We start from the raw sequence: 11,926 nt of genomic DNA, 5'->3' as shown, positions 1-11,926 counted from the left end.
AAAATACATAGAAGAAATATAGGCGAAACACTACGTGATTTGCATATCAAAGACATCTTTACAAACACATCACCCAAAGCAGTGATAGTGAAGGCAAAGATCAACAGCTGGGACTACATCAAATTAAAGAGCTTCTGCACAGCAAAAGAGACAATAACAAAAACAAAGAGAAACCCCACCAACTGGGAGAAAATTTTTGCACACAACACTAATGATAAAGGACTGATCACAAAATCGCAAAGAGCTGATGAGACTCAACAACAACAAAGAAAATAATCCAGTCAAAAAATGACAGAGGAACTAAAAAGAAACTTCTCTGAAGAGAAAATGCGAATGCCAACAGGCATATGAAAAATGTTCAACATCACTTGCAATCAGGGAAATGCAAATTAAACTACCATGAGATACCATCTTACACCAGTGAGAATGGCACATATTAAAAAAACTAGCAACAACAAATGTTGGCGAGTTGTGGAGAAAAAGGAACTCTTCTGCACTGTTGGTGGAGTGCAAACTGGTCCAACCACTATGGAGAGCTGTGTGAGATTTCTGGACCTACTAAACATAGAGCTTCCACAGGATCCAGCAATTCCACTCCTAGGTATTTACCCAAAGAACACAGAAACATCAATTCCAAGAACACCTGCACCCCTATGTTTATAGCAGCACTGTTTACAATAGCTAAGCTTGAAACAGCCCAAATGCCCAAAATTAGATGACTGGATCAAGAAGATGTGTGGTACATATATACCATGGAATATTACTCAGCATTCAAAAAGATAAACACATGCAATTTGCAGCAACATGGATGGCGCTGGAAGGGATCATGCTCAGTGAAATAAGCCAAAAAGAAAAAGAAAAATACCGGATGGTCTCACTCATAGCAGGGATCTAGAAAACTTAAATAAGGGACCAGGAAAATGAATAACTATAAGAAAGTGAAAATCAAATCAACAAAAACTATGAACCAGAGACACTTTTTGGGGGTGGGGGGCGGGGAGGGAGGGATTGGGGTCAGAATGGGGGGATTGCAATTGTTGGGAATATAAAAATAAAATTTATTAATTTAAAAAAAAAGAAAAAAAAAAGAAAATGTGAAAAACCACAGATATGTGGAAATTTAAAAAGTACTTCTCAATAATCACTGGGTCAATGAAGACATTAAAGCAGAAATTAACAGGCATATGAAAAACTGTTCATCCTACTCAGGAAAACGCAAACCAAAACCACAATGAGATACTATCTCACACCTGTGAGGGTGGTTCATATCAAAAGTTCAAAAATAAGAGGTGTTAGTGGAGGATGTGGAGAAAGGGAACCTTTGTACACTGTTAGTGGCAATGTAGACTCGTCCAGTTCTTATGGAAAACAGTGGGAGGTTTCTCAAAATTGCTAGAGAGATCAACTATATGATACAGCAATTCCAATCCTAGGTATCTACCTGAAGAAAGCAAAACGACTTATTTGAAGGATATATGCACGCCTATGTTCAATACTGCACAGATGAGTGGATAAAGATGTACATAAACACAGTGAACACTAGTCAATGATTAAAAAGATGAACTCTTGCCACTTGAGATGACATGAATGAATTGAGGGGATTATGCTTAGCAGAATAAGAAAGAGGAGAAAGACAAATATCACATGGTTTCACGTATATAGATAATATAGAGAAAAAAAACAAAGTGCCAGTAAAAACAAAGCCAATAACAAACTTTAGACATCTGTTGGTAAATTAAAGCTATCGGATAAGGCTTCAGCATGCATGGCAACCAGCTCAATGAGGGGGTGGGTAGTGAAGAAAGGAAGGCAACTTGATTCTTCAGGCTCACAGCAAACCCTGAGATAGCAAACCCTCTGAGGGAACAGCTCCATGAGTACCTATGTGCAAGCCAGGAATAGCCTTGTGGACTCCGGTGACATTCCTACGGCAGAGGATGAGAACAACTTCCTTATAGCCTCAGCTGTGCCAGGGTATTGCATTACACTAGCGGTCTTGGCATCAAGGCCTTGTTTTCTTTTTAACTGAGTAATGGGGAATCTATGTATTAATCTATGTACTGGAGGAGTGATGTCTGGATTTTAGCAATGTTAAGATAGCACCAATCTTGGCTATAGATATTAAAGTGGTTAATATCATTTAGATAAATGTAAAAGGTGACATTTCTTACACTCTCAGCGTCATGGAAAGATTGACTGATACGATGTTCAGAAATTATTTAATCCTACAGTCCTATGAGATAATCAAAATCATTAAGCCCAATTTATAGATAAGAAAACTGTTGCTTAGAGAGATCTGCCCCAAAATCTGCAGCTAGACACTGGAGCTAGGACAACTAAATGCTTGCCAGATACATTAGTAAATTCTGGAGAACTGGTGTTATGGAGTGGGGAAAAAATGAACTTTAGGTCAGGAGAAGGCTTTTGGAAATTAAACCCTGTTATTACCACTAATATCTGGTACACAGTAAACACCTAAAATATTAATTTCCATTCTCCTCTCCAGTCCTTTCTTTGTTGGTGTATATCTCTAGAAAGAAAAGTGCAATAAAAACTCACATACATTTGGAGGTGACAGTCAAAACTCACATACATTTTTGCCATAACATGTATTGCAAATAGGATTTGAAATGAGAGGAAAAGACATTTTAAATACCAGCTTCAGATAGCTTACTTAAGAAAATCAAAGTTTACCATACCTTTTATCAATGAGCAATTTCCAGTCAGTGTTGAATGCATTAACCTTTGAATAAGCGTATCTGTCAAAGTTTCTGGCTTATTGGAGGCATTTATCTAGTGGCTGCAGGTAATTTTCTCATGCTTCTGAAATAGTGAAAACCAATGTAAGGAAATGGGTTTTGAAGTTAGACAGAACAGAGCTGTAATCCCTATTTCTCTCCACAACTCTGCAAAAATTATTCACCTCAGGGTCTTAGTTGCTTCATTGTTTTTTTCATAGAATTATATGAAAATAAAGTGAGATAAAACATATAACACATGCTGTAGAATACTCAGTGTGATATAAGGACTCAGTAGTCAACAGTGGTTATTATTTTTTTGCTAGTTTGCTTCTCCTCTGGCAGATCAAGATTATACTTCCCTTAACTCAAAGGGAAAGAGTTGAGATATATTTTAAGGGGTTATTGGTGAAGAGAAATAATTCTTGATTAGTTAATGTGACAGTTTTCTATGAATCACCCATTGCATTAGGTAACTCACATCTCTGTTCCTGTAAGGCAATTTTGTGTGCTTTGGTTCAATAACCATATCCTGGGCCCTGACAGGTCCCGTACTAGTTATACGGATCTGAAATGACTAGATGCCAAAGTGAGGACTCCTGTATAATAAGGAATTCAATGTGGTCATAAATCCTATGTGGGACTTATGGGCTCCTCCTCACTCTTGTAACTCCTGTGGCACCTAGAGTAATGTAACTGAGTTTAAGAATGTTGATAGATTTAAGTAAATGTCTGACAAAGTCCCATTTTCCAAAATCTGGAGTACAAATTTCTCCTATAATATCACATAGTCCTTCATCTGTGACATGTAAAGGAGTAGCTCTAGAGGTGTTTTTCTTATTTTTCTCACTTAAGCGAATATGGTTTTCCCAGATTTAAATTGCCATTCCCATCTCTACAAAATCCTATTATCTAGTAAATCCTTTCATTCCAGAGAATCCATCATTGTATAGATTAGATAATAAAAATCAAAAAGGAAAGGTTAACAGCAGGAGGATTTGGAGGAGGAGGAGGAAGAGAATTACAATCAGGAGATACAGAAAACAAGTTCTTGGAAGAATTATCAGTGAAGACATAATTATTATGCATTTAAAAGCCAACAGCTAGCATTAGTCCAAGGAAGCTGTCTGTATTCTCTGTACTTCAGACAATGTGGTATTCATTTATAAATTTTTGACAGCTCTTTAGATAAAGTATATATAATAATTTTGCAGCAATCCATTATCTGCCAGAATGTACTTTAATTTTAGAGTTAGAATCTATTTGAAATAATTTTCCCAAGTCCTAAACATACTTTCCTTCAAATACATGACCTATATTTGAAGGATCATTAAAAGGATTAAAATGAGTCAAAAGTGCTCGCTTCGACAGCACATATACTTAAATTGGAACGATACAGAGAAGATTAGCATGGCCCCTGCACAAGGATGACACGCAAATTCGTGAAGCGTTCCATATTATTAAAAATAAACAAATAAAATGAGTCAAAAGTTCCTCCTTTCTTTCTTTGGTTCTTCTCTGCTCTATGGATAGGTCTGTGAACAGTGTTTTTGGTTTGATCAATTGAATCTATGTAATTGTTTTGAAAAACACATTCAGTGCTCAGGAAGGAATATCTACCATTATCCTGTCCAAACCAAGGCTGTCTGAATGAGCTGAGAAATCCTGATGAGGAAATACTGCAGACTTGGACTAACAATTAAGGGAAAATGTATCCATTGAAAATAGCCTGGTAGACAATACAGAGATGGCATATCATCTATACCCCCACTAAAACAGCAGGAGTTTTCAAAGAATCCATAAACAACTGTAGGTTTTTTTTTTCCCCCCTAAGAGATGACCCCAACGCAGGCTATCCAGAGCAACCTCTGTACTAGCTGCCAGGGAATAAGTTTATTCTCATCCCCTCCTCAAAAAACAAACTTCACTTATTACAGAATGCCTGTAGTTTTCTTTCTCTCCTGAACCAATTTTTTTTTAAGGGCGGGCTCCAAAGAGAACTTCATTTTTAAAAAAATTATTTATGTATACAAGAGCTGGGGTACAGGCCAGAGGCATGGGGATGGGGGTGAGAGGATTCACCAGAGACAGAGTGGGAACAGAACAGGCAGATTGACTGAAGTACGCTGCTGAGGGGAGTAGTGGACGAGGCAGGAGAGGTCTGCTGCGCCATGTGGGTTGCTCCCTGGCCAGCCGGGAATCGAACTCATGCTGCAGAGGCTGTGAATTGCTTCACAGGTTGCGTCTTTACCCCTTGAGCCACCAGGGAGGCCTTGTACCCAATTTTTTATATTATAAAATTTTCATAAATATTTAAATAAAGGAGACAACAACAGCTCCTTTATACATGAAGAAAGTCCTATTTTGCTGACAGCTAGCTAAAATCCCTGCATTATTCTTCAAAAGTCCCAACACAAGTTAGTAGCTCCATTATAAAGGCAAGTTCAGGAGGATTTTCTCAAAAGCCATAAAATAATTCAGGATCATGTAATTACAAAAAACATGAAGTAAATTAGTGAGGACTCATCATTCAACTTATTGGTAACACTTGCCTTTTCAGTTGAAAGCAAGCTCCATGAGGGATAAAACGAGAAATAGTGGCGACATGGCAGAATGGGGTCTTCATAAGTAGAACACAAGACAACATTCACCAGGGGAATATTATGTTGATTAAGCATTTATATCTTCATAGGACAGAGCCCCTTTTGGCCTATCCAAATCCAGAAGATAAAGGACAGAAGACACAGCTTGCTTGCAGAGAAAGACGGCACCACATTTCTTCTTCAGAGGGAATCCTGGCGGCAGTTAATGCAGCAGTCCACACAGCACTCTTTCCACCCTCATACTCCGCTGTAAAAGAGAAACTGCACTTAATTCTTGTTAAAACAGCAAGGAAGACTTTATTCATCACTATTACATGTAATAGGGGAGACAGATTGCATTCGCCGTCCCAAAAATAAAAGGTGAGAGGATTTTATTCATTCATTCATTCATTTCATTCATTCATTCATTCATTCATTCATTTATACAAACACTGGGTAGTCAGAACAGCGGGAGGGTGAGAGAATTCACCAGAGCCAGAGCAGGGAACAGAACAGGCAGAGTGAGGAAATACACTGCTGAGGGGAGCGGCGGGCAGCAGGGGAGTTCTGTGCGCCATGTGGGACCCTCTACGGTGGCTGGGGATTGAACCGGTGGCTGGGGATTGAACCGGCGCTGCAGAGGCTGAGGGCAGCCAGCGCTCAACCTCTGCGCCACCAGGGGAGGCCCGAGAGGATTTTTTTAATATTTTATTTTATATAATTCTTACATCATTTTTCATTTTTGCACAATGTATGCATTTTCATTTTGGTTATAGTCCCCATACAATTGCACCCCCCCTTATTTTGACCCTAATCCTTCCTCTCCTCCCCCCTCCCCCCCCGCAGTGTGTCTGATCCATAGTTGCTTGTTGATTTTGATTTTTACCTTGTATTAATTAGTCTTTGAGGATTTTTAAACACTGGGGTGAGCTAATGGGAAAGGACTAGAGGACTTCAGAGGGAAAAGTTAGTCAAAGTGATTAAGTCATCTCTGTTAATTGTTATTTATCATTTATTGAAATTAGGCTTCTATACTTCCATGGAGCTGGGGACCTCATTTTCTTGATGATCACATTTCAAAGTGAGGGGTCCCAGATCCTTGAGGAAGACATTTCTGAATTATAGAAGATTTACTTCTCAAAGGGACTTAGAGAAAACTTACAATTGCATGTTTTCTAAAACTCATGCTCTAAAAAGAGTGAGGTTAAGGGATACGATCTGGAGAAAATCTGACCAAAGTATAGTCAAGCTAAGGGGAAAATTAGGCCAGGATGGTTATCTTAGGTTACCAGTACAGGTGCAAGGGACTGAACCTGGCTAGCTTAAAAACATCCTGGGACTACAAGAAAGACCGTATTCAGGAGGATCAGAATTATGGCTCCCTATCAGATCTTTATATTCTTCCAGTCTAAATAAAATTTATAAATTAAGGGTCATTTTTATCGTGAACAATCCTTCCTAATAATAGAAATGACATTTTATCTTTATTGGGCTTCTAGGGAGGAAAAAACTTAATTTAACACTGGTATTCAAATTCTTATGCATAAACAGAATGGTTTTGGTATCTTTCACTCATAATAGGCATTATGAAAATGCTGTATTTTACCTCTTTACTTTTCTCCCAATGTCCTCTCTCATCTTCCAAAAACATGTACATGCATGAGAACACCAATAACTTATACACATCTACAATGCAATCTTGTCATCTTGTTCTTTACCACTCAAATTGCTAAACTTCATTTCTGGTGAAACTGTCTTTGGTTTCATTATTTTGCAACTGTAACTAAATGAGTATATGACATATTACCAGTTTTGAATGTATACTTCTATGTGTTCTAATTTTTATTTGCCTCTATTCATTTCTAATTTGTTTAGCATTTACATAGAGGTATGCAATCCTTTAAGGACACATATTTATGTACTGATTATTGAACTTCTTGATTTAATCTGGATTTATCCAGTTAGTGTCCACAATAGCTAGGCTCTCACCATGCATACACCTCTGTCATGGAAGTTGACAACTGTAATACAATGGCCCCAATGTCTTCCAAAAATAATTTGAATAAGTTGTTATAAAAGGGATATAATCAGGTAACCAAATAGAAAATGAGAGCTGGGAACCAAACAAAAATAGATCCAAGTGTTAACATAATTTCTATAATTATACCTCAGATCTAATTCTGAGTCTTCTACAAGACACTAAAAAAGTAAATATAATATCTCAATGCACACTAAAAAAAGTTACAGAAAAATAATTTTTTTCTGAGAAAACAAAATTTTGATTTTAAATTTTGAGATTTTTCTGTTAATAAATCTCAATAAATACCTTATTAGGAGTTTTTTAATAGAGAATTATGCTGTAAAAATTACTGTAGCATGCATTTTATAAAATATCAACAGAAGTAAAAACACATCATTGTTGTTTCTTAAAACAATCTTGTATAAAACTTGAAAAAAATGAATGTACAAATTAGTAAAAATAATTTCAATGAGTGCTAAAGGAATATGATACTTTTATATAGTCGTCTTATGTTTAAACTGAGTCTAGAACTTATTTGAATCAAGCACATTGAGAGGAGATGAATGGTATCTTTCCTTCAAAAACCCCTTTCCCGGGCCTCCCTGTGGTGCAGGTGGTTGAGCGCAGTGCTGTAAAGCTGTCCTCAGCCTCTGCAGCGTGGGTTCGATTCGAGGCTGGCCAGGGAGATTCCCACATGGCACGGCAGACCTCTCCTTTCTCGCCTGCTGCTCCCCTCAGCAATGTATTTCGGTCATTCTGCCTATTTTGTTCTGCGCTCTGTCTCTGGTGAATTCTCTCACCCTCCCACACATCTGGCCTGTACCCAGATTCTTGAATAAATAAAATAAAAATAAGTCTTTCAGAATAAATAAACAAATAATAATAAAAAGAAAGCAAGTGATTCAAAAACCCCTTTCCCACATGGAATCCTTCTTGGCTAAAGGAACAGCAGGTGATGTAATGTTTAAATAAGGTGACTAGTACAACCAGAGTTGCTTATTGCTGCTTGAGAGCTGTTTGCATCTACAGACTAAGAAGGAAGTGGTAGGGTTCATGTGATTTTGGTGATGCTAAAAAAAAATTAGCTGGTGTTCTTCCACAGAACATCTATATGGAGGTGCAACTTAGGAGTAACTGCAGGAACGACCAAGATTTCTTTTGGGAGAAGGCTTGGCTCTGATTTAGCGCTTGATCAACCAAGTGTTTAAATTAGTTCCAACAGACCAGCATCGTGGACCATGGCAGATTCCTGAAGCAAGAAATGACTTGATGTATGTTGCCACCAGTCAGAACCCCACAGATGGCGAGGAAACATCAACTGTACCCCCTTTGGTACATATCTCTAAACTCCATGACTTCTGCTAATAATGCCAGAATAAATTAGCTATAAAATGTGCTCTCTGACCAGAAAGTTACGTTCCTTGCGATATTACTCATTACTGGTTTTTCCGTATCTTGAAGAATGCCTGCCACAGGAATAATGCCTTCCACTGTCATGATGATGTGGAATTCTTTCTGGCAGTAGCTGAATGGCAAAGCCAATTATCTTTTGACTTTACTTTGGGATCATGATAGTAAACAATATTGCTAGTACATAACAGCAAATATTTTCTTCCTTATGGACTGAGGGCATAGGGCCAGCTCATCTAAAGGAGCATTAAATAATAAAGTTGTAAAATAATATTAAAGGGCAGGATAGTACTGAGGATTATTTTTCCTTGCCCTAATTCTTGTGGTGTTATAAAAATACATATTTTACAACATGTAACAATAATCGAGAATATATTAAGGCCACTAATCTTGTCTGTCTGTAAGTTAATACCAGCATAGCCAAACTGGGTGAAAAAAAATCTCACTCCTTTTATGAGATACTAATTTGGAATACAAAGAAAGTGCTTACCATTAGAACATAGATTACAGTATCTCAGAAGAAAAGCTGATTTTTGTCTGCTACACTTGAAAAAATAAATCAAAGAATAATATGGGTAAAAAGAACTAGATTAGTCACAGCTGATCTCCCTTTACACTGAGTTAATGCACTTAGCAGTGTAATTCTCAGTAAGCCTTTGAAAATAGCTATGTTCATCAAATACATTTTATTAACTTAGTTGCTAATTTAAACAAGATCATACAAATGATTCTATTAGGTAAAACTTAGGGAAAAACAGGATTTAAGAAGCTTGTCCATATAAAAGAAGCATTGCACTTTCAGTTCTTTGGAGCTTTTATCAGTCAGTGAAGTTAGCTGTTGGATATGTTGATATTCTGAGCTCTAAAATTTTTGAAAATCCTCTGTTATGCAGTAGTCATTGGGTATTTAATCAGCCTTTTGCATGAAATGGAAGTCCTAGTGAGCTCTAAACATAGGGTCATGGTTGATTCCTTTCCATAATTCTTTTCATCATTACAACTTTACCAATGGGAGGGAAGTGGCTTCAGAAAATATTTGATAACTTACCTTTTCACTTCACAAATCTTTGGTAAGTACCTGTCATGTACCAGACACTGTGTTATTTGCTAGGAACAAACCAAAGAATAAATCAGACATTTGTCTCTGTCTACAGGGAGCTTAGAATCCAGTGAAATAACAGAAAAAAGTCTTCAGCCAAAAATTATCAGTATGGTTGATTGCAACATATAGGAGTTTCCAGGGACTTATGAACTTCCTTGAAAAGGTTAACTTGGAGGATGAGCTGAGACTTAAAGGATAAGGAGTTACTAAATTTCTTATTCCGTAGTAGTCTATATTTATGTGAAAAGACCTTATGTAAGAAAAAAAATTTCCATTTGTAAATTTATGCTTCCAAGTGTCCCATCTACACAGATGGATGCCTTAGCATAAACAATAAAGGAATAGGGTCACTCACTTCCTATTCACAGATTTAGCTCTCTTGAGGGTTCTAAGGACTTGACATATTTATTTTCTCTTTAATTTTAACCTCAGTTCTTGACTTTGTCTACAAAAAAGTCCAAAATATCATTTATTACTATTGAGGACTTTTTGTATCACGGCTTTCCTACAGTCTCTTTCAAGTCAAAATAGAAATTCATAGAGATATTAATTGTATCTGTGACTTTATGACCAATGGAAACCAAAGATATTCTTATATTACATGTAAAAAGATATTATGTACAGTATTTTACAGTTGCTTCATATACTTCAAATATTGCTTTTTTTTTCACTACTACTTGGAAATCACAGTGGCTACTAGTAGTCTAGTAAGTTCACCATAAATGATGGCAAGTTCTTACACTGGTAACCTAGGCACTTGCTGCTTTGGTATCCCATATCTGTAACTGATGTAGTCAACAATACACAGAGAAAATCATCCTTATTGCTTGAGGTTTTGCAGAACTGGATAATTCAAATGAGATTCCATAACTACCCATAAAGACACACATCTGTGTATAATGCGGCAAAAGAAAGTGCAAAGAACCTTCGCCCTAATAATCTTTTGAAAATAGAGACGTCTTCAACATGGCGGTGAGGAAAGGCCGCGAGTAAGACCTCCCATAAAAAAAAAAAAAGTTAATAGGGAGGAAAAGCAGCAGGTCCCTGAGAGAACAGGGACACGGAAAATAAACTGGCGACTCTGGCAAACTGCCCAAAAAAGAAAGTTGCCATAAAAGAGGACTAGAAGGGAGGAAAGCGCAGAACCTGCTCCCTCCCCCACCCACAAAGTCGGCACTCTCCGACCAGCAGAGAGGAGGAAAAAAACAAACTAAAACGACCAACAAGAACAAACGACGCAGCAAGCGGGACTGTGAGTGGAAAGGAACTATTGCAGCCACCGCACCCTGTGAACTGGAGCTGTGGAGAATCGTGCAGGATCCGTCACGGAGGTGAGCGAACGGCTCCTGTGCGGAGGTGAGCGAACGGCTCCATTGGAGAAAAATAAAGACCCCAAGAGACCTACGAACAGCCCCAGACCAGCCGGTAAGCTTGGCGGAAAAAGCGGCGCTTGAAAAGCATACGCGGGGCCTCCCCGGTGGCGCAGCGGTTGAGCGCTGGGTTACGAAGCTGCCCGCGGCCTCTGCAGCGCCGGTTCGATCCCCGGCTGCTCCCCGGCCACCGGAGGAGGGTCCCACATGGTGCGCAGACCTCTCCTGCTGCCCGCTGCTCCCCTCAGCAGTGTACTTCGGTCCTTCTGCCTGCTCTGCTCCCCGCTCTGGCTCTGGTGGATTCTCTCACCCTCCGCGCGCTTCTGACTGTACCCAGTGCATGTGTAAACAGAACAAACAAACAAAACAAATAAATAAAGAAATAAACATGCCTCTATTAAAAAAAAAAAAAAAAAAAAAAAGAAAAGCATACGCGGATGGTGCTTCCCAGGTCCCCGTGCCTGCAACCTAGGCTTGCGGGGAGACGCGCGAGGCCCTCATTGAGGTGAATGTCCCTCACTGAGTAATCAGAAACCAGGTGCCCGGACGTGGGAGCGGGGTGCAAAATGCCCCATTTCTGCGGACACTGACCTGGGCTACAACCCGCGTCCTGGACCTGACGGCTTGGGAACTGAGACCAGGGGCACGAATTTCGGGGTGTGGGATCCCACGACGGTGGGGCACAGGCAGACACAGCACCCCAC

General features: G+C 38.8%; 1 non-coding gene across 1 annotated transcript; it reads left to right on the top strand.

Annotated features, from left to right (window-relative positions):
• The first annotated feature begins 4,093 nt into the window (after positions 1 to 4,093).
• On the top strand, positions 4,094 to 4,200 carry LOC119253901 (U6 spliceosomal RNA). Its single transcript, XR_005127230.1, has one exon. It is a non-coding gene; the product is annotated as a U6 spliceosomal RNA (small nuclear RNA).
• The last annotated feature ends 7,726 nt before the right edge of the window (positions 4,201 to 11,926 follow it).

This window comes from Talpa occidentalis, unplaced genomic scaffold, assembly GCF_014898055.3.
Source record: "Talpa occidentalis isolate TD23 unplaced genomic scaffold, MPIMG_talOcc4v2.1 talOcc4.2298, whole genome shotgun sequence".
NCBI lineage: Eukaryota > Metazoa > Chordata > Mammalia > Eulipotyphla > Talpidae > Talpa > Talpa occidentalis.
The sequence above is the reverse complement of the archived record's forward strand: the minus strand, read 5'-3'. Positions and strand labels throughout refer to the sequence as shown.